This window comes from Macadamia integrifolia, chromosome 14, assembly GCF_013358625.1.
Source record: "Macadamia integrifolia cultivar HAES 741 chromosome 14, SCU_Mint_v3, whole genome shotgun sequence".
NCBI classification, from domain to species: domain Eukaryota; kingdom Viridiplantae; phylum Streptophyta; class Magnoliopsida; order Proteales; family Proteaceae; genus Macadamia; species Macadamia integrifolia.
In genome coordinates, this window is record NC_056570.1 from 25,197,348 (window position 1) to 25,223,264 (window position 25,917).

General features: G+C 38.8%; 1 protein-coding gene, 1 non-coding gene and 1 pseudogene across 2 annotated transcripts in view; 1 reads left to right on the forward strand and 2 right to left on the reverse strand.

Moving 5' to 3' along the window:
• Positions 1–10,117, reverse strand: part of LOC122061098 (ubiquitin C-terminal hydrolase 13-like) — a 120,071-nt gene extending 109,954 nt beyond the window's left edge. Inside the window, exon 1 of the mRNA XM_042624284.1 lies at positions 10,088–10,117. The gene's annotated coding sequence lies outside the window, so the exon portion shown is untranslated. The remainder of the gene's footprint in view (positions 1–10,087) is intronic.
• Positions 9,376–25,645, reverse strand: LOC122060756 (annotated as a pseudogene).
• Positions 17,344–17,450, forward strand: LOC122062185. The gene has a single exon (XR_006134815.1). It is a non-coding gene; the product is annotated as a small nucleolar RNA R71 (small nucleolar RNA).
• Positions 25,646–25,917: the final 272 nt, after the last annotated feature.

Genomic DNA, 25,917 nt, shown 5'->3' on the forward strand with positions numbered 1-25,917 from the left:
AGTGAGGGTGTGGATGGGGAATGTGTCAGGTTGGTGATTTGAGTGAGAGGTGATTGCAGTGGTGAGGTGCTGATCTTGGGTACAGATGTGTTGGTGCAACGGTAGTAGAGAGAAGAAGGGCTGGTGCGATGGCAACTGGAGCACAACGATGCTGGTATGTTAGTGCGACGGATGCAGATGGGTTAGTGCGTTGGTGCACTGGCGACAAGTCTTGCAACAGGATTGTGCGATGGCAAGACGATGCAGATTCTTGGCGAAAGTAAGCTTGTTTTATTAGGAATAAGTCTAGGGTTGAGTTGTATATGTGTTGGGCCTTTGGTCCATGTGGTTTTGAGTGTAATGGGCCACTTTTATGGATCTAAACTAGTGGATTTAAGGTTGCATACGGGATTAACTAGTTTGTTTCATTTTTCACTAGTTTCCTTTTTAGTTGGGTTCAATTTAAGTTATATTTGTTTTCTAAGGAGTCGAGTTATTAGTTGAGTCAAGTCATTAGTTGTTAGTTTCCTTTTTTAAAGCTTCCTTTTTTAGTTTTTAGAAACTATTGTGTTAGAAGAATATTGGTTTTCTTTCTTATATCCTTCTATTTGGTAAATCCCTCCCCCATAAACATTATAAATAAAGAAGAGGAGGCTCCTAACGCTCCCACAATTTTATGAAAAGAACTAGGTTCTTATTGCTGCTTCTCTATGAGAAGAAGTTGTGTGCCTGACACAGTGAAGGGTTGGTGTTCAATCCGACGACTCCTTGCGGTGGGAAGCCCAGGAGGATCTTCTTCTTCAAGTGTTCTTCTCCTCAAGGTTTTCTCAAGTACTCAGTTGTTGATCATCCAATTAGCTTATTCCAGTCCTGGATAGTCTCTATTTGGTTACCTATTGATCTGACCTAAGAAGCCCTAGTTAATTGAGATCGATAGCTCGCTGTAGTTTTTTGCTTGCAAATATTTATAGTCTGATTTCCTGTGCATATTTTTGGGGTGGTTTATGGTTGTTCTTTTGTTAAAACATCCTACAGTTGTGAGCTGGTTTGACTTCTCCAACTCAGCTTTACATTAAGTGGTATCAGAGCATGGCAGAGAACAACTCATTGAGGGTTTCAACCCCTCCTGTTGATATGCTGTTGCGATGATGGAGATGTCAATACAACTAAATCAATAAACAGTGCGACCAGATGAACTATTAACTAGAATGCAGTGACCTGTCGGTGTCCCAAAATCATTAGTAGCACCTACAACACCTCTATGGGAAGTAAAGATACCTCTATTCACACCAAAAGAACCTGAAGTCAATGTTACAAATGAAGAGATAGTTAGCTTCAAAGATAGAAGGTCAAGAGATAGAAAATTCCACTGAAGAGTTCTATACAGGGTTTAAAGTATCAGTCTGTACGATACATGGAATTTTTAGAACCCTTTTATATCGATATGTATTTTACAATACATACCGATACGCACCGATACACCACCGATACAGCCATAAAATGGCCAAGATGGGTAATTTTTCAGAAAAACACAATTTTTTGAGGTGTTTTTGTTCCAAAGTTGCTGCCAGCCATTTTTCTCTCTAACTAAAGTGGTTTATAGAACAACTACAAACCTTGGATTCTTATTGCGATACTCTCAATTTATTGTTTATGCATAATACATGTTATATATAGTTTTTTTTTTAACTATTTTTTTATGCAAAAGTGTATAAAAAAGTGTTTCTTATCCATTTATGTGCGTATCTTTAGCGTATCTTAGCTTATCTCCGATACGTATCTTAATTTTGGCCGACCGATACGGCGACCGACACTGATACTTTAATCCTTGGTTCTATGTTGAAGAGAACAAAGTAGATAATATTGAAACCGTGGACGATGAGGTAGTGGTTGAGAACACTCCACAACATCTTTAATATTCATGATGAAAAGGAAGAGCTTGTTCCTCCAATCCTTGATGAGAAGGTTACCAACATTGATGACTCTATGCATTCTATATTCACAGCTGGTATTGATTCAAAGGTTGAGCATATAGAGTTTGTTATGCCATCAGGATTCTATGAAGAGAAAGCTCCACGCCTTGAAGACTACATTCCGAGAGTTTACAAGCAACCAAAATTTTGTTGGGGAATGGTCAAAGCTACTTACTCACATATTGTTTCCCCCCTCATCATTGCAAAATTCGAGGACGAATTTTTTCAATATGGGGAGAGTTAATGCGGAATAAGTCTATGGTAGGGCTGTATATGTGTTGGGCCTTCAGTCCATTTAGTTTTGAGTGTAATGGGCCATTTTTACGGGTCTAAACTAGAGGCTTTAAGGTTGCATACGGGATTAAGTAGTTTATTTCATTTTTCATTAGTTTCCTTTTTAGTTGGGTTCAATTTAGGTTATATTTGTTTTCTTAGGAGTCAAGTCATTAGTTGTTAGTTCCCTTTTTGAAAGTTTCCTTTTTTAAGTTTTTAGAAATTATTATATTAGGAGAATATTTGGTTTCCTTTTTTATAACCTTCTATTTTGTAATTCCCTCCCCCATTAACATTATAAATAAAGAAGAGGAGGCTCCTAAAGCTCCCACAATTTTATGAAAATAACTAAATTTCTGTTGTTGTTGCTGCTGCTTCTCTGTGAGAAGAAGTTGTGTGTCTGATCACAGTGAAGGGTTGGTATTCCATCCGACGACTCCTTGCGGTGGGAAGCCCAGGAGGATCTTCTTCTTCAAGGTTTTATCAAGTGCCCATGGTTGCTGATCATCCAATCAACTTATCCCAGTCTTGGATAGTCTCTATTTGGTTACCTATTGATCTAAACTAAGAAGCCCTAGTTAATTGAGATCGATAGCTTGCTGTAGTTTTGGTATGCAGATCTTTATAGTCTGATTTCCTGTGCAAATTTTTGGGTTGGTTTATGGTTGTTCTGTGGTTAAACCATCTTGCAGCTGTGAGCTGGTTTGGCTTCTCCAACTCTGCTTTATATTACAGGATGCAACAATGGGCACACCAATTGCAATGATAGAGATTGTAGGAATGTGGCAGCATGGGGTGTTGCGCAGTGCACTTGTGTTATCACAACAGCCCCAACCCACAACTTTTCCCTGAAAATTCGGCTAAGTCGCACCAAATCGGTAGGACTTTGTGAGGGGGTGAGGTGGGAGAAACCATTGGCCACATAGGATGACAATAAAATCTAACTTCTTTTTTTTTTCGTCTTTTTCATTTTCTACCACTTTCAACCAGACTTCTTAAAATCCCATGCTTGCGAAAGTTCGTACAATTATCCCACCCAATATAAAACCTTCTAAACAAATGGGACCTATGGGTCTCTCTTGCCGTCGGATTGGCTTTGGGGGTGCCAAGAGGGAGAAAAGGTTAGTTTGGGAGTCACCACCTAAATAAAGGTCTAGAACCCATAAATGTCTCTCTAATGGATAAGACACACGTCTGCCTAGATCTCTAGGTAGGCTCAAGGTTATGGACTAGGAAGGTTTTAAGCACCTAGTGCACCCGGCCAGAAGCCGGTTTCCTTTTGTTTAGATCATTCTTAAAATTGTATACTAGCATGTATAATAAAGCATCAAATCTAACTCTAGTCTAGGTATCTAGGTTGAAAAGTAGTAAAGCATACGAAAAATGAAAAATATGTAAATATGGGGGTGGGGGCACCAAACTTGAACATCACTTCGTCAAGTTGCCTGAGTACGCTTGATAGGTATCTAGTCACAAGTAGCTCACGATTGTGTCCGCGCGTGGACCGAACTTGAACATCTTTTCATCAAGCAGCCTATGTATCCTCATTTAGAAGAATCAGGTGATGCAGATCCGAGGAATCAGATCGCTTATGGGCCCACAAAAGAACAAATATTTCAATCTAGGCAAACCAGGGGCAATATTGCAATTTTTAGTACAATTTAAAACCCTTTTAGAGTGAAATAAGTGAATAGGGACAGATCTGGAATTAATCCCAAAGAAACTGAGAATTAATTTGATGAGAGGTTAAGATGAAATAGAATTTCAGAACTAGGGGTCTTATAAGAATATCAGGAAAAGGGTTAATTTGATGGAGAGGTTAAGATGAAATAGAATTTCAGAACTAGGGGCCTTATAAGAATATCAGGAAAAGGGTTGAAATGCAATATAAAGAAAAGGTGGTCTTCTACCTTTTGTGTAACACTGAAGAACAGAACATGATGGAAAAAAACAGCGGCAGCCTCTTGAGAGAAAATCGTCACCAGGCTTCAGTTTGCCCTGAAATTTCAAACGTGGGTTTCCAACCCTGTGACCTCTTGATTCTGGCAGATAGGGACCTCAAACAGCAAGTGACGTGGACAACTGTACCTGCAACTCAGTCCAGCGCAAGGCACAGAACCAGATCTGAGTTTTGTCTTTGATTCTCACTGTAGGAGCTTCAACAGGGACCAAGTTTTCTAAGGTTTCAGTTGCCCTTTGGTAGAGAACAACCACACCAAGTTTCAAGAAGAGAGGAAGAGGAACGAAGGAGATCTGACGATCTCTAAGGAGCTGCAACTATCTCCCAGAACAGGGGCTGGGAGAGAGAACCAGCAGGAAGAAGGAGAAGAGAAGAGAAGAGAAGAGAAGAGAAAAATCGAAAGAGAGTCACGGCAGCCATGGTCTAACCAAACAAACATCCAATTTCAAATCAAAACTTCAAATCTCAATATGAGTTTTCTTCCATTACATGGCTATATAAAGAGAAACAAAACATAAAATTGGTAGTTTATTAAAATGGAAACTATCCTAATTGGCAACTGAAAATAAAAATTCAATCTAAATAAAAATACTACCAAACTAATTCTAGCTCTAAAAAGGAAAGAAAAATGAATCAAATCAAAAGTTATCTCAATCCCAACGCCCAACTGCATCATCAAGTCAACTATAGTCCCTATGAGGGATTTTTTAGGTCTTGAATATCTATTCTTGGCAAACGGAGTCTGACAAACTCCAACATAAAAAGATTTTGTTACGAGTGCCTAAATTAGCCGATGAAATCTGCAGGAGGTGTATATACTCAAATCTGCATAGTTCCGACACATTGAATAACCGACAAAATTCCGCACCCAAGGGCACTTAAGTATCTACAACGTATACAACATTTTTTAGAAGTATTTTTAATAATTCTGAGGTGTAATTTTGAATTAGAGGTGGAGGTATTTATAGGCTATGAAAAACCAAACAAAAAATTCAAATTTTCCCTTCCATGGTTGATGTGGAACTAAACCCACATTTTTTGGCAACGAACAAGGCCGAAATTTCCTATTTTCGGCATTGAAAAATTGTAAACTTCGATGCCAAAAAAAAGTCCATGACCAATATGGGACTAAACACACATTTTTTTGGCACAAAAATCAAATTTTCCAACTTAAAAAAATAAATAAATAATAATAATAATTTAAAAATTAAAATTAAGAAAAAAAAAAAAAGAGAGAGAAAGAAAGAAGAAGAAGGCTGAGCTAACCAATCTTTTTAACAAGATTTTGAACACAAGGAAAATGCCAAATAATTGGAGAAGAAACATTGTAGTTTCGATCTAAAACAATAAAAGGGGTATTCAAAGCTACAATAACTATAGAGGAACAAAACTAATGAGCCATGCTATAAAAATTGTGGAAGAAAGTTATCAAAGCCATTTGAGAACAGAAACTACTATCTTAGAGAATGAATTTGGTTTTTATACCACGTAGATTTACAACATAAGCTATTTGCTTAGTCAAAAGGCCCATGGAAAGATTTAGATCTTGCAAAAGTGATCATCATATGGTCTTCATTGACCTCAAAAAAGCATATGATAGAGTCCTTAGAGAGCTAATCTGGCATGTAGTCATGTACTAGAGAAGACAAGTATCGAGTAAACATGTAGATATAATTAAAGATACATATGAAGACGCGGTAACTAATGTGAGAGCCGTGGGAGGGAAAGGAAGTGATTTCCCAATCACAATAGGGCTACATCAAGGATCAATTTTAAACCCTTATTCGTTTGCGTTCATTATAGATGATTTAACCAGGAACATTCAGGATGAGATTTTGTGGTGCATGTTATTTGCTAATGATATTGTTTTGGTAGATGAGACAAAAACTCAGATTAATGCTAAGTTGGAGCTATGGAGATCAACTTTGGAATGAAGAGGTATTAAAATAAGTGTAATGAAGACGGAATATGTGATTTGTAACTTTAGTCACACTACGATGGATAATGAAATAGAGAAGAGAGGTACCAAAAAGTGATCACTTCAGGTATATGGGGTCAACTATAAATAAAAGTGATATAGAGAATGATGATTCACAGAAAATTAAAGTGTGTTGCTTGAAGTAGAGAGGTACGTCCGAAGTATTGTGTGACAAACATATTCCTTTAAAACATAAAGGAAAGCTCTATAAGACAGTCCATCAACCGGCTATGATGTATGGCGCCGAATGTTGCGTGGTTAATAAGTGTCGAATTACATCAATCCCCGATTAGACAACTAAGTACTAATTCCACAATAGGATCTTTCAATGTCAACAATAATACAAGATATCACCAATTTCCAGCAGTAAAAGGAGGACCCTCCTGTAATGGCTGGTCGCAGTTGCAATAAAATAAAATAAAATAATAAGACTAAGAATAAAAAAGATATGAAGGAGATAGTGAAGGGGGATAGGGTACTCTCTCTCAGACTGGGATCTCTCACCCACAACCTCTTACCGTCTTTTGACTCTCTCTCTCTGTCACAGACTCTCTCTCTGTCACAATGGGGATACACAAATCGAACTTTCATAACTTCAAATCGTGTAGGACCTGTAAGGGGCCTCCCAAGAAAGTAGAAAAATAGAGACAAAAACAAAAACAAAAAACAAAAAGGAAATTATCTTCTTGTCCTTGGACAAGTTACATAAAAAAGGAAACTAATAATAAAAGAAAGTCTTTAGAAGATCTTCCTTATACATGAAGTATCAAACTCAAAAGAAAAACCCTGAAAAAGGAAACAAAATCCAGCAAAGTTTTCACTCTTCTAGAACTCCCCAAAACGATTCTTCTTAATGTCTTCCTGTCCAAGGCTTGACTAGAGACAAAAACTTCCAAACTCCAAGGTAGAGTTATATTAAAGCTTTACAGCTGTACAAGGCAGAAATATTCTGGCTGTGACATTGTTCACATGAACAGTGACGTGAAAAGTGTTTTGGCTTGGTCTTCCACAATTTCTTCATCCACGCAAGTTGTCCTTGGGTCCATTATGATGTGCTCCCTCTAACAAATCAAGAACTAGACCACACACCTGACAAGGCTGTCTTCACAGGTGATGAATCCTACAGCGATACTGGACTGGTTTGGGCCTCATCCCTGTGGTACTTGAGATCTACATCACTTATAGATATGCTACGTATAGCATAGATGAGGGCATTGAGATGGATGTTCGACAAAATCAGTTGGGACTCGTGTAACCCCTCCGTATGTCCCCTACCCCTCCGGCGGTCCTCGCCGCCGGTCCTCCTTCCCTTCCGGCCTCTTGTCGACATATCCCTGAACCTCCTCCTCATACCTCCTCTTCCATTACTCCATCTTCCTCTCCGCCCCTCTCCCCTGTGTCTCGGCCTTGGAACATTGTTGCTGCCTCCCCCCTGCCACCTTCTCCTCCTCTCCCTCCTCCCCTGCTCCTCCTCCCTCTACCGATCACTCCCTATTCTACCACCCTCCTCAGTCCCTTAACTCTATCCCCTTTGCTCTTTGTCCTCCTGACCTCCTCGCCTCTGAGATCCTTAAATGGAGCAACTGCATGATTGGAAATTTCCTTGGTAGCCGGCCGCGCTTTTCGGTTGTTCAATCCTCTCTGCAAAAGCAATGGAAGCCCATTGGTGCCCTCTACACTTACATGCTCAATAATAGCACATTCGTCTTTAACTTTGCTTGTGATTCTGATAAATCGACTGCAGTAGATGTTAGCCCCTGGTACGTCGCCAAAAAACCAATATTCCTTCGTCAAAAGGACGCGCAAACCTCTTTCAGCCGCCCAGAACCGACAACGCTTCCTCTGTGGGTCTCCTTCCCCAATCTACCACTACAATTTTTCTGTGCTAAGGGCCTTAGTTATATTGGTTCAGTAATCGGGAAGCCCCTCTACTCCGACAAGCGCACGAAAGTGATAAATAGGCTCTCGTTTGCCAGAATATGTGTGGAAGTTGAAGCAACCAAGATCCTGCCCTCCTCCATCTCTGTCAATGACGGTGAAGGCCACTCCTTCACCTAGGACTGCCAGGAGGTCATCTATAACTAGTTGCCCCCTATTTGCACATTGTGTAAGTGCTTCGGACATACCACTACGCTCTGCTCAAAGAAATCCTCCCCAGATACTTCAACGCCGGCGACTCCATCTCCTCCTAATGATGTCCATCCACTCGATGCCTCCTTTGTGGTTCACAGATCAAGGAAAAATCACAAGAATGGTCCTACCCGCCGGCCGCCTCTACCGGAACGTTCAATTGTCCAGCCGTCCGTGTCGTTTACGCCGGTTCCTTCTGATGTGTCTTTACCCAATGGTCCGATTGACGTTGTGCTTCCCATTGGTTGCAACCGCTTCTCAGTCCTTGCGTCTGCTGAGGAATGTCCAATCACTCGTGTTTCTCCGTCTGGTTCTCCTCTGGCCTCCCCTGCCATCTCTGATACTTCTGCTTCCCAAAACCCTAGACTTTCACCAATTCTTTCCCTTCCGAACCTATCTCCCGTCTCCTTTGCTCCTCTATCTTCATCCATCCCTGGGTCAGTATTCTAACCCTTATAACCCCCCTTTAGTCCGATCCAATTCTCTCAAACCTTCTTTCCTCTGAACCAATTCATCCCAGTCCAACTGTTGAACAAATTCTCCAAATTCCCAATCGACCACCCTTTATATCCGGGTAATTTATTTAACCCAACTGATCCAACCAACCCAACCCTATCAACCCCCTCGCCCAACCCACCATCTGGGCCCATCCACTTCCAGGCCTCCTCTACCCCGACCCACCTCCCTGGTCTTGACCCGACCCGACCCGACCCGACCCTCTCCCACGTTCTTGACCCGCCTCGATCATCTCCCTTACCCGCGACTGGCTCTCAGTCTCTGCTCCCTCCCGATGCATCTAACTCGCCTTTGCCGTTATCTGTTACCTACTCACCTTCTGTTGATGCCGCCGCTCAATGCCCTGGGCCTCCTGCTGCCATCGGCCTTACCTCCTCGGCCTTAGCTGCTGATGCCTTCTCGCCGCCTCCTTGGCCCTTGTCGCTGACTCTACCGTCCTCGTCGCTACAGCTGCCTCTGTTCGAACACTGCTCTGCCTCGCCGGTCTTTGTTATTGCTTCAGATACTGTCGCCGCTGCTTCAAATGCCACTTCAATCATCGTTGTCGTCGCCTGCACATCGCCTCTTCAGCCTCCACTGCTTCCTGCTAGTGTCTCCACTGTTGTTGCTCCCTGCCGCCTGCCTGCTGCTCCCTGTTTGAGATTTAAAATGTAACCGCAAGCGTACGAATCAGTGTAGCTACGGGTCGAACACAAGGAGAGCAGCCACCTTATTTTTTATTTCTTTTAATAATGCGAAAGTGAACTGATTAATGGTTGTGATCTAATTCTAATTACCGTCCTAAAAATAACGTCTTAACCATTCGTCATCTAAGAATTTAAAGACGCAAGCCACACAATTAAAATTAAATAAATAAATAACTAAAAGTAAACAACCCACGCAATTAAAAAAAAATAATAATAAAGGAAAAAAAATGCTGAAATAAAAATAAAGTAAAAGAAAGGGGATAAAGCTAGAGAGAGACTCACAAGCAGGTTTCTCTACTTAGCCCGAGGGATGCATCATAATATGAGCTTCCCTACTTGACCAGAGAGTTACTCTTACAAGGGTTTCTCTACTTGGCTTTAGGGAAAGGGAGACAATTAAAATAAAAGCAATAAATTGATGGTTCTATGGCCAGGAGGGGCAAAGCCAACACATACACTAGCCATGAACCTTGGGGGAGAGGGATAGCAATAATGTAACGACTGAAAATAAAAATCGTAAATTAAGAAAGAAAGGGTAGTCAGAAGAAGGAATGAGAGGGGGGAGAGAAGACTACTGAAGGAGCCTACTTACTTGAATCAATGCTTGAACTTGAAAAAAAAATTGCTCCACGGCTCATGATCTTGTCACCTAGATCTAAGCCTAGAACTATAACTTAAAAAATTACAACTCAATTGCATAAATCATAAACATAAAAAGAACTGAATAAAAATAAAAGAGTACTTGCATTAATTGAAATAAAAAAAAACTATTACAAAAGTGATTAAAGCAAAAATAGAGAAGAACTAAAACCAAAGAGTGAGAGAGGAAGAGAGAGAGCAACTAAAAAACTAGAAGAAGAATGAATTGTGTCTCCTCCTCTTACATGAGTTGTATTTATAGGGAATGGAGAGGTAGGGTAACAATTTTCTCTTTCCTAAAAGAGAGACACCCACAATTGATTGTGAGATCTTTTGAGTCCAAAAGTGCTAAGATGGAGGAGAGAGAAGAGAGAAATAAATTTTGAGAAATTTCCTAAAATTTTTTGCTTATTTTCTTTCCTTTTTCTTCTAATTTATTTTTCTTCTTTTTTTTTCTCTCTCCTAGGGACGACTTTTTTTTTCTTCCTTTGTGTGATTTGGACAATCTTTGGTGATGATGTGGAGAGAGAGAAGATTTGGACAATTTTTGGTTCTCCCATTTTTTTTCTCTTTCCTTTTTTTTTTCTTTCTCTTCTTGTGCACCCTTCCACGATTTTGCTTGCTTCTAAAGCAGAAAATCTTCAACAAAATCTTCTAAAAAAAACAACCATAAGATTCGAACTTGAGACCTCTTGGTGAGCAAGAGAATTTTGTACACCATAGCTCACCAACTAAGCTAGGTAGTTGTTGTTACCAAAAACAAATCTTTAATCACTTAAAGATGTGGTCCATCGATCCTTGTTGGCATTTGGAGTATTCCTTGTACCTCTGGGACAATTGCAAACGGCTGGTTCTGCATCTCGGTTCAGTTCTGATCCATTATTCTTTTTCTGACCCGAAAAAGAATAATCATTTGTACGGGTGACCAAACGAATGTGTACTTTTAATTGAACACGTCCATCTTGCTCAGAATTTCGTCTTCTTCGCAACCATAGAAAGAAATAGGACCTCTTTACGTGTAAAATTGAAGATATAGCTCCCGATAGTCCTTAAGGCCTTGAAAATATAAAACTTGCAAAAAGAGAGTAAAACCCAAGGTAGCTCCATTCTAAATATGTAAAATGCATGTTTTTCTACCCTAGATTTCACACATAAATGTGCTCATCAGAATTCCCCCACACTTAGACTTTGCTAGTCCTCGAGCAAAACAAAAAGAAAAAGAAAAAGAATAAAGATCAAAACCTACTCACTTTCGTAGGAATCACGGTTGCACTTAGCATGTGCAACAAGCCTTTAAACCCCTAGGTCACCCCTAGTGGACGAGTTGTGTCTCGTGGGTGTTTGCAGTGAATATACACCCAAAATTCAGAATAAACAAATCCCAACTTTGGCTAAAGGTAAGGCCCATACCAATCCGGAGCAAAGATAATTTCTCTTACAAGGGACCCCCACACTTGAACTTTTATTACCCTTTATCAATTCCAGGCACTAGCATATTTCTTAATTTGGAACTCACCTCGTCTCTTCAAAAACATCCTTATCTTAAGGTAAAACCACTTGTGAAGAAATAGGAAACCAATGACTAAGGCGTTGGAGTGTTTTTGACCAAACATGTTACCAAGCATTATTGACATTTGCACATTTTTTTTCTCTTTTTTTTTTTCTGCTTAATAAACTCTATTCTACTCCACTACTTTTGGCCTGAATGACATGGTGGAGCAAACACCAGACACCCAAGTTACTATGTAGCTTCGCTTTTTGCATATGTCCACAAAGACAGTGATGCTAGAGTTACTTCAGAAGTTTCCTCCCAAGGAATTTCGATCAAGACACCACGCTTCCTGAGGCGCAATGCCCTGTCTAGTTCCAAAAGAATCAACTCTTATTCTTCTTTATACCACATTTCTCAATTCATTTAAAATTGTGCAATTGTCAACCCATGCCAAATTAAAAAGAAGGTCTCAACTCCAAATCAAAAGTACAAGGAACCCACAGACTTACATATGGTCCATCACCATAAAACAAGGGTCTCTTATTTTTCAAAAGAAAGTCTCATCTCAAGACACATGCTTGTTTCTTTCTTCTCAGCAGGGTTTTTATACGTTCAAAATGGGTACCTTAATAAAAAATTTTATTTTCATACATCAAGCAACCGAATGGTATGATCATTAGCCAAAAACCAAAGTAGGACTTCATCCTTAGCAAGCTCAAAAATAAAAAGAAAAACAAACAAAACAAAGTGAAAGAAAAAAAAAACTGGTTTCCCTCCCCCACACTTAAGTCATGCAATGCCCTCAATGCATGGAAAGAATTAAAAACAAAGACAATGCAAGGGGGTCATACCTGAATAACAGTTAGTCATCAGTGTAAAGAGGTTCATGGAGATCCATGACCTCTTCACTACTAGTAGTGGGAAACTCGAGGAACGGTTTCAAACGCTGACCATTAACCTTCGAAATTACCCCTGTTCCTGGATTCAAAATCTCCACAGCCCCATGGGGATATACATTATGAACAATAAATGGGCCATCCCATCGGGATCTAAGTTTACCAGGAAAAAGATGCAATCGAGAGTTGTACAATAAGACCTTATCACCAATTGCAAAAGATTTACGCAGAATGTGTTTATCATGGAAAGCTTTAGTCTTTTCCTTGTAAATTCTAGAACTTTCATATGCTTCATTTCTAAGTTCCTCCAACTCAGATAGTTGGAGCCTACGATGAATTCCCGCATCAGACAAATCAAAGTTAAGCTTCTTAATGGCCCAAAAGGCCTTATGCTCCAACTCAACTGGTAAGTGACAAGCTTTTCCATACAACAAACGGTAGGGAGATTGACCAAGGTCGGTCTTGAATGCAGTCCGATGGGCCCACAAGGCATCAATGAGCCTAAGGGACCAATCCTTACGGTTGGGATTAACAGTTTTCTCCAAGATTTGTTTGATCTGCCTATTAGACACCTCCACTTGGCCACTAGTTTGGAGGTGATAAGGGGTAGATAACTTATGGGTGATCCCATACTTTTTCATTAAGGCCTCAAAAGGTCGATTACAAAAATGAGTACCCCTATCACTAATTATTGCACATGGTGCACCAAAGCGGGAAAAAATGTTCTCTTTGAGAAACTGGACCACCACTTTGTGGTCATTAGTTTTACAAGGTATGGCCTCTATCCATTTAGAAACATAATCAACGGCCAAAAGTATGTACAAATTCCCAAAAGAATTAGGGAATGGTCCATAAAATCGATGCCCCATACATCAAAGATCTCAACTACCAAAATAGGGTTGAGGGGCATCATGTTCCTTTTATTGATACGGCCAAAAGACTGGCAGGCAGGGCAAGCCTTGCAAAAATCAAAAGCATCTCTAAAAAGAGTGGGCCAATAAAATCCGCATTGGAGAACCTTTGCGGCAGTCTTCTTAGGTCCAAAGTGTCCACCACATGCATGATCATGACAAAAAGAGAGAATGGAATGTTGCTCATGATCAGGAACACATCGTCGGATAATCTGATCTGGACATATCTTAAAAAAATAAGGATCATCCCAGAAAAAGTGCTTAACTTGGGAATGAAACCTATACTTATCTTGGGTGGACCAGTGATCCGGAGTCACACCTGAAACTAAGAAGTTGACAATGTCAGCAAACCATGGTTCACTAGACATTGCAAATAATTGTTCATCTGGAAAGTTCTCATTGACTGGAGAATCAACAGTCAAGGAATTGGGAAGCCGGGATAAATGGTCTGCAACTAGGTTTTCAACTCTTTTCTTATCCCTAATTTCTAAATCAAACTCTTGCAAAATTAAAACCCACCTAATGAGACGGGCTTTGGCATCCTTCTTCTAAACTAAGTATCTGAGGGCAAAATGATCAGTATACACCACCACATGTGAGCCAACTAAGTAAGACCGAAACTTTTCTAATGCAAACACAACAGCTAAAAATTCTTTTTCAGTGGTTGTATAATTGAGTTGTGCATCATTTAAGGTCCTACTAGCATAGTAAATGACAGTGGGTAACTTATTAATCCTTTGACCTAAAACTGCTCCTATGGCAAAATCTGAAGCATCACACATCAGTTCAAAAGGTTCAGTCAAAACAGGTGGTTGAACAATGGGTGCATTGGTCAACTCCTTCTTAAGTTGCTTGAAGGATTCTAGGCACTCTTTGGAAAACTCAAAAGTTTGATCTTTGGCAAGTAATGAGGTGAGAGGTTGGGCTAACTGACTAAAGTTCTTAATAAACCTTCTGTAGAAGCCTGCATGCCCTAGAAAAGACCGAACATCCTTAACAGATTGAGGAGGTGGTAAATTATCAATTAAATCCACTTTGGCTCTATCTACCTTAATTCCCTCCTTGGATATTACATGGCCTAAAACAATACCAGATTTAACCATAAAATGACATTTCTCCCAATTCAAAACCAAATTCTTAGATATGCACCTTTTCAAAACTAGGGAAAGATGATGAAGACATTCAGAATAGGAATTCCCATGAATTGAAAAGTCATCCATAAATACTTCTAAGAATTTTTCGACCATGTCAGAAAAATGCTCATCATGCATCGTTGGAACGTAGCAGGGGCATTGCAAAGCCCAAAGGGCATACGCCTGTAAGCAAATGTTCCATATGGGCATGTAAAAGTGGTCTTATGTTGGTCCTCTAAAGCAATTGGGATTTGTTTATAGCCGGAATATCCATCAAGAAAGCAATAGTATTTATGTCCAGCTAACCTCTGTAACATCTGGTCAATGAATGGCAATGGGAAGTGGTCCTTCCAGGTTGCCGCATTTAACTTCCTGTAATTAATGCACACACGCCATCCTGTTTGGACACGGGTAGGGATCAACTCATTATTGGCATTAGGAACTACAGTCACACCAGACTTCTTAGGCACTACGTGAACTGGGCTTACCCATTGGCTGTCAGAAATAGGATAAATTATTCCATGATCCAAGCACTTTAGGATCTCTTTCTTAATAGCTTCCATCATCACTGGGTTAGCTCTTCTTTGGGGTTCCGTGGATGGTTTGGAATCCTCCATAAGATGTATATGATGTTGCACAATGGAAGGGCTTATACCCTTGATATCAGCCATGGTCCAACCTAGGGCTTCCTTATTATCTTTTAACACTTTAAGTAACTCCTCTTCCTGGCTAGAAGTCAAATTTGAAGAAATTATTACAGGAAGAGACTGGTCAGGCCCTAGGAAAGCATATCTCAAATTAGATGGCAACTCCTTAAGATCTAGCTTAGGGGGCTCAACTATGGAAGGTTGGGGAATGGAATTGGAAAGGGGTCCTAAGGGCTCCACAAGTGTGTGAAGACTCAAGACTTCAGAAAAGAAATTTTCACTCTTATCATCCAACTCATCCATATACTGTTGGAATTCTGAATCAAAATCAATATCAAAGTTGGTAACTAAATCATAGGAAAAATCCAGAAAATCCTCAAGCATATTGATCTCTTCTTCCATATGTGGTTGCTTGCCAATCCTAAACAAGTTAAACTCAACAGTTTGGTTACCAAAAGATAATCTTAGGAAATCATTCCGGCAATTGATTAATGCATTACTGCTAGCCAAGAATGGTCTTCCTAGAATTATTGGGATCTCATCCTTGGTTGAGAAGGGCTTAGTATCTAACACAATGAAATCAATAGGGAAAATAAATTCCCCCACCTTTAGTAAGACATCCTCAACCATCCCTTTAGGAATCTTAACAGATCTATCTGCCAACTGAAGAGTAGTTCCAGTGGCTTTTAATTCTCCCAATCCTAGTTGCTTGTACACATGGTAAGGTAAAAGATTCACACTTGCGCCAAGGTCAAGTAAAGCATGCTCAATATAGGTGTTACCTATGACACAAGATATGGTAGGGCTCCCTGGATCCTTATACTTGGCTGCTATAGGCTGAGTAATTATGGAACTAATGTTACCTGCCAAGAACGCCTTTTTGGGCACACTAGTGATACGTTTGTGAGTACACAAACCTTTCAGTACCTTTGCATAGGTGGGGATCTGGGATATGGCATCCAAAAGAGGGATGTTTATTTCTACCTTTTTGAAGACTTCTAAAATTTTGTCCATGGAAGCAGTCTTCTTTTTGTTTACCAAGCGATTAGGAAATGGGACAGGATGAACATAAGGACTGTTAGGGATTTGCCCCTGTTCAGAAGAATCATTTTTGGTTTCCTCAACCAAATCATCTTTAGTTTCAGAAAAATCTTTAGGTTCATCAGACGAACCTGGAACAAGAGGCACATTTGTGTCCTCAACTGAAGAAGAGTTAACAGGAGTAATAGATGGGGAAGATTTAGGAACGCTCTGTAGGTACTCTTTACCACTCCTAAGGGCATAAACAACATTACATTGGTTAGAGGGCCCTTGTTGAGTCTGACCTTGCACTATATTCAGTGGTGCATTACTTGGTCCTTGTAAACTAACAGGTTGATGATGCCTAGGGTTAGGCTCTGGTTGACTGGGTAAAGTTCCCTTCTTCCTCTCATGCATAATTGAGACAACTTGGGTAAGTTCTCTCGTAAGATTTTGATGGCTTGTCATGAGGAGGGCCATATTTTTTTCCAAGTCATTTATTCTACTTGCCTCTCCAGTGTTGGTAAACCCAGGGGGTTGCTGATAAGATGATAGAAGAGGGGCCCTAGGAAAACTCGCCTGAGGTCCTACATTTGACCTAGGAAAAGTATTTTGAGAAAAAGATTGTTGTGCAAAGGGAGGCCTTTGGGGTCCAGGTTGACCTTGATTATAGAAATTGGAAGGTCCTGCTTGGTTGCCCTGATTCCAAGAAAAATTTGGGTGATTTCTCCATCCTGGATTGTATGTGTTACTATATGGATTATTCTGGTATAAGGCATTAACACTATCATTAGAAGTGCCCCCAGAGGTGTTAGGGCATTCTTCTATGACTCTCTAGGAACAATAGCCTCAATCCTCTTGATTAGGATATCCAAATGGGCTTCCTTGGCTACTATCCCATCCACAAAATATCCTTTTCCTCTTATAGTTCTTTCACTCTCTTGGGTTGATTCCCATTCACGGGTTTTGTCAGCTAAGTCAAGTAAGAATTCCCATGCCTTTTCTTCATCTGTAAAGGATGTGAATCCCTCAGGGCACATAGATTCTATCATTTGTTTAGTTGGGTAATCAATACCCTCATAAATTATTTGACATAAATGCCATAGGTCTAGGCCATGGTGGGGGCATTCTTGGAGTAGATCCTTGAATCTCTCCATAAGTTTGGAAAATGACTCACTAGGCTTTTGCCTAAACGGAAGGATATCACTTCTAAGCTTATTGGTCTTGTGAGTTGGGAAAAACTTCTTAAGGAAGACAACTGTGAACTGTTCCCATGAGGTTATGGAATTTGTGGGTAATCCATACAACCACTTCTTAGCTTGGTCTTTCAATGCAAAAGTGATAAACCTAAGCTTAACAGCATCATCAGAAAGCTGTTGGATCTTAATTAGAACACATACCTCTTCAAATTCCCTTAGAAATAGGTATGCATCCTCAGAGGTCAACCCATGGAAGTGGGGCAACATAGTGATGTATTGAGATTTGAGTTCAAAATTATTGCCCTGGGCTTGTGGTAGAACTATACAGGAAGGTTGGGCTGTTCTAGCAGGGTAGAACCTATCTTTCAGAGATTTAGGTGAAGGGTTTTGCTGTTGGTCTCCCATATTGAAGGGTTTTAAAGAGAGCAAACGTATAGGGTCACTACTTGTTGGATCTCTTCTTTCTAACCGATTCTTAGTATTACGTACCCACTTAACACTCATGCAACAGAAAAACTTCCCACAACTAAAGTAAGACAAGCAAAAAAGAATGGATAGAAAAACTTTTTGATGATTTTTTTTTATTTTTTTATTTTATTTTTATTTTTTTTTTTGCTTTTTGGGAGCTTACCGGCAGGGATCCGGGGTTGCTTAGGTCAATTCCTGAGGTACTGCTACAGGGCGAAATCTGTCTTTATCATACTGTGAGGCATGGCGACGTCCACTGATACAACTATTATTGCAAGTTGTTATTCTCAGGAATTCAATAAAAAAAAAAGAAAAAATATAAAGCAAAGCAAATAAAGCACTCCGATTTATCAAAAGAAAGTGAAAAATAACATGGAACTGTCTCCCCGGCAACGGCGCCAAAAACTTGTTTGAGATTTAAAATGTAACCACAAGCGTACGGATCAGTGTAGCTACGGGTCGAACACAGGGAGAGCAGTCACTTTATTTTTTATTTCTTTTAATAATGCGAAAGTGAACTGATTAATGATTGTGATCTAATTCTAATTACCGTCCTAAACATATGTATCTAAAATAACGTCCTAACCATTCGTCATCTAAGAATTNCACTGATACAACTATTATTGCAAGTTGTTCTTCTCAGGAATTCAATAAAAGAAAAGGAAAAATATAAAACAAAGCAAACAAAGCACTCCGATTTACCAAAAGAAAGTGAAAAATAACATGGAACTGTCTCCCCGGCAACGGCGCCAAAAACTTGTTTGAGATTTAAAATGTAACCGCAAGCGTACGGATTAGTGTAGCTACGGGTCGAACACAGGGAGAGCAGCCACTTTATTTTTTATTTCTTTTAATAATGCGAAAGTGAACTGATTAATGGTTATGATCTAATTCTGATTAGTGAGCAGTTGAACAAGCCTTTGTAGATCAACGAAGGGGAAAAAAAAAAAATTATGATTTGATCCCCCTCCCCTTGTCTTCAAGTCTCAGGGAGCAGCTCTCTGGTGAAACCCAGATATTCATCAGATCTAATCGAGTTGCAGGTTCCCCTCATAGTTCTCTCGCTCCAGCCGCCGGCAGCCAGACAAAACTTTGTTTTAAAGAAGATAACAGAACACGAATCCGAATCATTTGTAGGCTACAAAGGATCCCAACCCAACAGAGCACAGTCGACCTCTCTCTCTGATCTGGATAGTTAACACATCGATCTCACTCCCTGGAAACGTTCAAATCTTTCGATTCCAGCTTGGTCAAGCAGATTGCTGGAGTCGATTCAACAATTTTCCCTGAGACTTCCCTGTCTTAGTGAGGGATTCAGATAGAACCGATTCAACAATCGTGGGAGTCAGAGTTGGAGTAGGAGATGGGTTTCAGATGGAACCGATTCAACAATCGTGGGAGTCCCATGGGAGTCCTAAGGATTCATCTAGTGGAGTTGGAGACGGAGAGGGAGAAAGGAGAGATTCTGATAGAACCGACAGAGAAGGAGAGGGAGAGCAGTGGTGGCAACTTAAGGATGGCAACAGATACAAACGGATGAGATCGATTATGTTTCATCTAAGGGTTAAAATTGAGCTAACATAATTAATTCTTAGGTGACCTGCTAGCATACATGTCATTTTCCCATTATTATAATTTAAAAACTTATATTTTTTGCAATATAGGTATATATATATTTATATATATATATTTTTTGGTAGAGCAATATAGATATATAACAATTAAAATTTACAATTAAATTATCCTTTTTGTTTTTGTTTATTTGTTATTTATAATATGGAATAGGTCAGATTTTGGCTATTAACTGGAAGTGTAATGTTATTTTCTTTCATTCTGTTAGGCTATGTTTGGTAACCAAGAGAAGAAAAGAAAATATCTGACATTCGAAGCATGTCTATACAACTTTGGCCTACTATCACATTATCCTTAAAGTTTCTGACTTTCAAATACAAATTCCTAGGGAGTTCTTTTTCATAGTATTTCTCAAGATGGGGACCCATGGTAGCAAGTTTAGTAATAATAGTCATGGTAGCTGCCAATGCACATGCCATCATCCATTCAAGAGTGACCATCATCCATTCAACAGTTTTTTGCTGATGATTTATCTGTACATTATATATATAATATTTTGATTTCAGTAACATGTGAGCAAACATAACGAGGAATAAATTAATTTAAAAATAGATATATCATTTAATAATTAGATTCAGAATTACTTGAACAAGAAATATAAATGTCGTAAGCTTATGTCCTATTAAGGATCACAACTTAAATTTTTATTCATATAAACAGAATTCTATTAGGTTTTATCATTTTGAAATGAAACACGAGATGCCAATGATAGAAGTGAAATAATCAAATCATCAACTATGACGAGAGTTCTTTTACTTACCTTCAAGAAGTAAAATGCCTTTGCTTCACACAAGTCTTTCATAGGGTGCAACCTGCAATAATTATTAAAATAAGATCATTGTTTAGATAATGCATTAAAAATAGTCCAAACAATTCTAAAAAAGATAATAAAGACCATTGTTATTCCACTTTCTTGAGGCAAATGATCTTCCAGAAGCAATGATTCAATTGCATGCTCAAAACGGATCACTTTCATTTTGTTAGATTTCCATCATCAATGGGTACTTTTGTAGGGAAATATCAATTGTACTGGGGTTTTGCTTTGTGAGGAGTGGATATAGCCTGAATATTGTGATGAAATTTTGGACAAATACAAAATTTTAATTGTCATTCTCTAATGAAAAGGGCCACTGGGTGACAACCAACTCAAACGATCAACCAAACAGATTTTGTATCTTCTAAAGGAATACCAACCTTGCATACTACAACCAAGACATTATGCATGTGTCTACACAACCATGAAAAATAAATGAAAATAACCAACTCTAACCCAAGGATGAACTTAGTAGTAAAAAAAAACCCCTATACAATAAATAAATAAATAAAATAATAAATAGACATGAGGATCTATAAAAGAGCTTTTCACAACAAGCTTTGTTGCTTCATTGTCTAGATTTTCCTCCCCCTTGTCTACCCTTCAACAACAAAGCTCCATCTAAGACATCTCTCCTCTCATTTATAGAACATACATCTCTTACCATCTCTCTCTCTCTCTCTCTCTCTCTCTCTCTCTCTCTCTCTCTCTCTCTCAATAGCATTGCTTTGCCACTCCCTTCTTTATTCTCTCTACGGTAATTAACATGAAAACATCAGCTCTGAACACAATTAATACCAGCTTGTGATGACCACTTTAAGGAGCCATAACAAGGTAGAGAGATCTAAAAAGACCACTTCGGCTTGTTCTCTCTCTGCCCACAAATTATTTAAAAAAAAAAAAAGTAAATCTTCATATTTAATCTCTCTATTTTCCAGATTTTTTCGCGAACAAACACATTATAGGGGAAATCAATTTTGTTGTACTATTCCTATATTTTCTTATTTGTTGTTTTCTTTTAATCTCATATCTTCCCGCTTCTGAAAACCAATCACAACCTTAGGATACTTACCCTGGATAGTTATTCAAATATTTTGAGAATCTAAATATGAATACCAAACCCACGACATCTATCCCAATTCTCCATTTTTAAATATATATTTATAACTGACAGAGGATAGTACATCAATGCAAACATTTTCATAAATTGGCTTTTGAATGTTATACAAACTAAAAAAGAAGAATCCAATATCTTGCACAATTTTGCACTAAAAATGAAAAGGATGGTACAGATTTTAAGCATTTAAGAAAATATTAAACCTAAAATAAGCAAAGGGATGACAAATGTAGTCATACTTCACAGCAATATTAACAAGAAACCATTTTTTCAGGCCATGGAATTAAAAAAAAAAAAAAAAACCCTCTGTTTTCTCTCTTTTTAATTTCCTAAGCTTACCATGACCTACTTAAAGGAGAATCAGTAGTACTTTTGGGAAAAAAAAAAATGTATAGAATTCCTAATTCAAAAGGGATTACAAATTTTGCAGGAGAAGATTAAACCTAATTTGTGAAAATAGTAATCAAATTGGATGACATCAAGAAAATATTCAAGCTAAAATAAACAAAAAGGATATGTAAGATTGTAATGAACGCAGAGAGAGAGAGAGAGAGAGAGAGAGAGAGAGAGAGAGAGAGAGAGAGAGAGAGAGAGAGAGAGAGAGAGAGAGAGAGAGAGAGAGAGAGAGAGAGAGAGGTACCTGTGACGTCTTTGCAATGCAGGCTTTTGTTGATCGATGGAGATCAGTTTCTTCACCTGGAGAGGGAGACGGAGTTGGAGAAAGAGCAAAATAGCAAAGTTTTCTCTTTTCTATACAACTTATCTCGTCCTCGCGGGAGGAAAAAAAAATGGCGGCGAGTGAAAATTTCATAGAAATCAAGACAAATTTGAAATTCAAATTTAAGAATCTTCCTATCCTTGTATGTTAACCAAGCACAACGATATTTAGAAGGGGGGAGAAAACCGTACAAGAATCTGTATGGTTTTCTTTTCTTTTCTTTTCTTTTCTGTGTTACCAAACACAGCCTTAGTCTTTTTTCTTAAAATAATTTACTTTGGAATATATTTCATACATTAAAACAAAGCCTTAAAATACGTGAGTAAATGATTCAACATAAGCAAACTTATTCTAATTCTTATTATGCATGCTGGGGCCTCCTAGCGATTAGATGCTTATTGTCATTCATCACTCACCACAGTGGATCTGAACATGGGAGATAGATGGAGAGAAAGAGAGGGTCACGTCGGGATCGTGTTTTCCTTAACCGAGAGGTGAAGGAAAACTTTGTCCTATAACCATGTTAAGAAATATATTTCATAGGGGTTTTGTAATTAAAGATTAATGGCAGGAACTGATATGCTAATAGTCAAAAGTCATGGCTGAATTTTGTTTTCCTCCTCCTGTTTCTCTCTCTCTCTCTCTCTCTCTCTCTCTCTCTCTCTCTCTCTCTCCCCTGATCCTAATTTTGTGCTCCGCCTAGGTGGATCAATCCGTTCTACAAGGAACATCCAAATGTGCTTAGCGGTAAAGTCCATCTAGCTTTCTTTGGAGTTTCAGCCTTCTACAGCTCTGGACCTTTTGAGAATGCGTCTAGTGGGCTTCCTGGGCCAGAACAAAGCTCCCAAATCTAGTACTATGGTGGTTATTGGGACATCGGCTAGGCTCTTTTGTGCATTCTTTGGACCCTCCAATTGAGCCAAGTAAATCTGTTCAGCCAACTATTCCACCCCAGATCGGAAGAGTAAGTCGACCTCTTCTACTATTTAGCCAAATAGTCCACATAATCCTTGTAGTCTGCCCACTCCTCTATGCTCACCTGTTAAGGCTTGGGCTCTGGCCCAAATTCTTGCTGGTGTTTTAGCCTAGATACTTTCATTCATAGTGAGGTATTCCCTCATCCTCTTTCCTTGAGGGTCCCACCAAAGTGTTTAGGCTTTAATGTTCAAGAATTCCACGGTGAGTGTTTTAGGGATTGACTGGTTTTCTTGCTTACAAAATTTCAGGATGTGCCTAATTTGATAGAATTTCATATTCTTTGTTCTTTTTCTCTTTCCGATAGGTAGCAAGGGAAAGATAACAGCTCTGACCTCCTAGTGAACATGAGCTTTTGCGCACAACAGCTGCACTGCACTAGGCAGTTGTTGTTATATCCTCTGGTCTTTGGTTTTGTGGCAGGTTAGGAAGGTCTATAAGAATGCTGTTTTCAATTATACTAACCCTGATCTGCATAGCACCATGAATGCCATCTCTGTTTCTGTCTGAGGTACATCTGTGAATAGCTTCTTCCAAAAGCTCTTCACCTCTGCTTGGCCTTTCCACACCTCATGAATGGACTCCACCCCCCTGACTGCTCTGTTATTACCATGGACAGTGCCTGGAATGCCTTCTTACTTAAAGGGGGTTGGGGAGTAATCATCAAAGTCATGTTTGGGCTCTTTCATAGCTTTTAAGTTCAAAACTGAATAAAAAATTTAATCTTGAAATGGCAACAAGAATATTTGATCATCCATGCTGCTACAATGTATAGAGATCTCTAAAATATGCATAAATAGTGCCTTATGGTTTTAAACCATTACAAATGTAAGTAGTGTCTTAATGTTTCTGAGTTAGCTTCAAGATGTTTATTGGAGTACACAGCATAGTACCGATGAAGCAACCAGTCGCAATCAACAAATTTGTCTGTTGAGATGGATGTACTGTATCCCAGAAGATATGTGAACTCCTATTTAGGCAAGGTGGGACATCTTCTTGGCAAATCATAGTTGAATAGTTTATAACACAACATGGGCTTCTACTTGTGAACCCTGCAACAGTAAATTTCTAGTTAGTTATAAACTATTAGAAGGAGATCAATAGATCAAGTATAGTAAGGCTTGATCATAAGAAAAAGAAATAGTTAATTAGTAGCAAAATCTGACCATATTTAAAAGGGTTTTGGTACAAGTCATAGATGATTCCATAAAGATCTCCCAAAACAAAAGTTGAACCCTGGAGGCTGTCTTTCAGTTCTTGTAACATATCTGGAAGGCCTTCATTGTAGAAGGATACTAACTGATTTACATCCTCAGCACATCCACTTGTTAGGTTTTTGAGGTATAATTCTAATGGTGTACACCCAATAGCAGCAATATTGAATACCACAAACTTCCTGGCTCCCAAATTATAAAGATCCTGCAATTAAGATTGAATGTGATCATAGAAAAAACTTGGTAATTAGTCTCAAAATTCAAGGGCTGATGTGTTTAAGTCTGTACCTGTAAACCTTTTTTGAGTTTTTTCAAGAGGATGCCGGAAAATTGCGCCGGACTATATTGGCGACTAGTCTTGTAATATGCTGGTATGAGATAATTTGCCAAATAGTCATTGTTGCCTATTTCTCCCACAAAAATAGATTTGGATAAGTACTACGAAAGCGCTTCCTTAGTTTTAAAGTTCTTTGGCAAGTAATGCTGAACAGTCTCTTGGAAAAACTCAATCTGTTTCTGCAAAGCTAAATTCATTCCCTGCATGAAAAACCCATAAGGTAAGACAAAGAAATTCTAGAAAATCTTCCTTTCTCTGAGCCTTACTGTGCAGTTAATATTCGAAAAATTTTCTCGAATTTAGATAACTCCATGAACTTCACATACATTGTGAATTGAAAACAAGGTAGCATAAGAACTTACTACTATTTTTCCTGATTTTTGGAGGATGCCAGCTGATCCTGATGCATAATTCATTCTAGTAATTGTCTTACTCTTTTGTGCCTTTGAAAGAGCCAAGTATGGAGGGACAAAGGGTAACCCAAGATACTGAGCTGGTAATCAAAGTCACATGTCAATGAATATCTCACGTGAGAAGAGCTTAAAGAAAAAAAGAAAGTGATTAAGCTACAATTAGGATCACAAGAGGAAGAATGTTTTTTAAATAGTGAAAGGAAGGCAAAGTTCTAATCTTGTTGATAAATCATTGCATAGTTTCATAACCCATTTGCCAACTTGCCTAAAAAATCTGCAAAAGTGTTGCCATTAGTGAATCTCCCTGTTGGACCAGCTGGAAAGTCTATGCCATATGGTTTGTAATTCACTTTTGCAGATGTATTAAGGAGATTATTATTGCCACTATCTACAATAGAATCTCCAAATACATATAAGGCAGGAGCAAGGGGACTTGAGCAGTTTGCCAAGAAGAACTGTGGAAATAAGCAAAGTGAGATAAGTAGGAGGAACATAAGAAAGGTCATCTTTGCCATGTTTTCTTGAATTCTCTCTATCATGAATTACCAAATGAATTTATAGGAAGGAGGAGAGACACTAATTATTTTTCTGTAATGAATAGTGACCTCTAGTAGTTGAAATATGATTATAAAAATCAAATTGTGCTTATGAGTTTGTGTTGAAATTGAAGTCCACAAAAACTTGAAACTTCCCATTTTTTTCTTTTCCACTGGTACTACTTACCAAAGCAGAGTGGAATTCAAACAAAAAATATTATTCAAGCCTACCAGAGTGGAATTCTCCTAATTGAGTTTTTG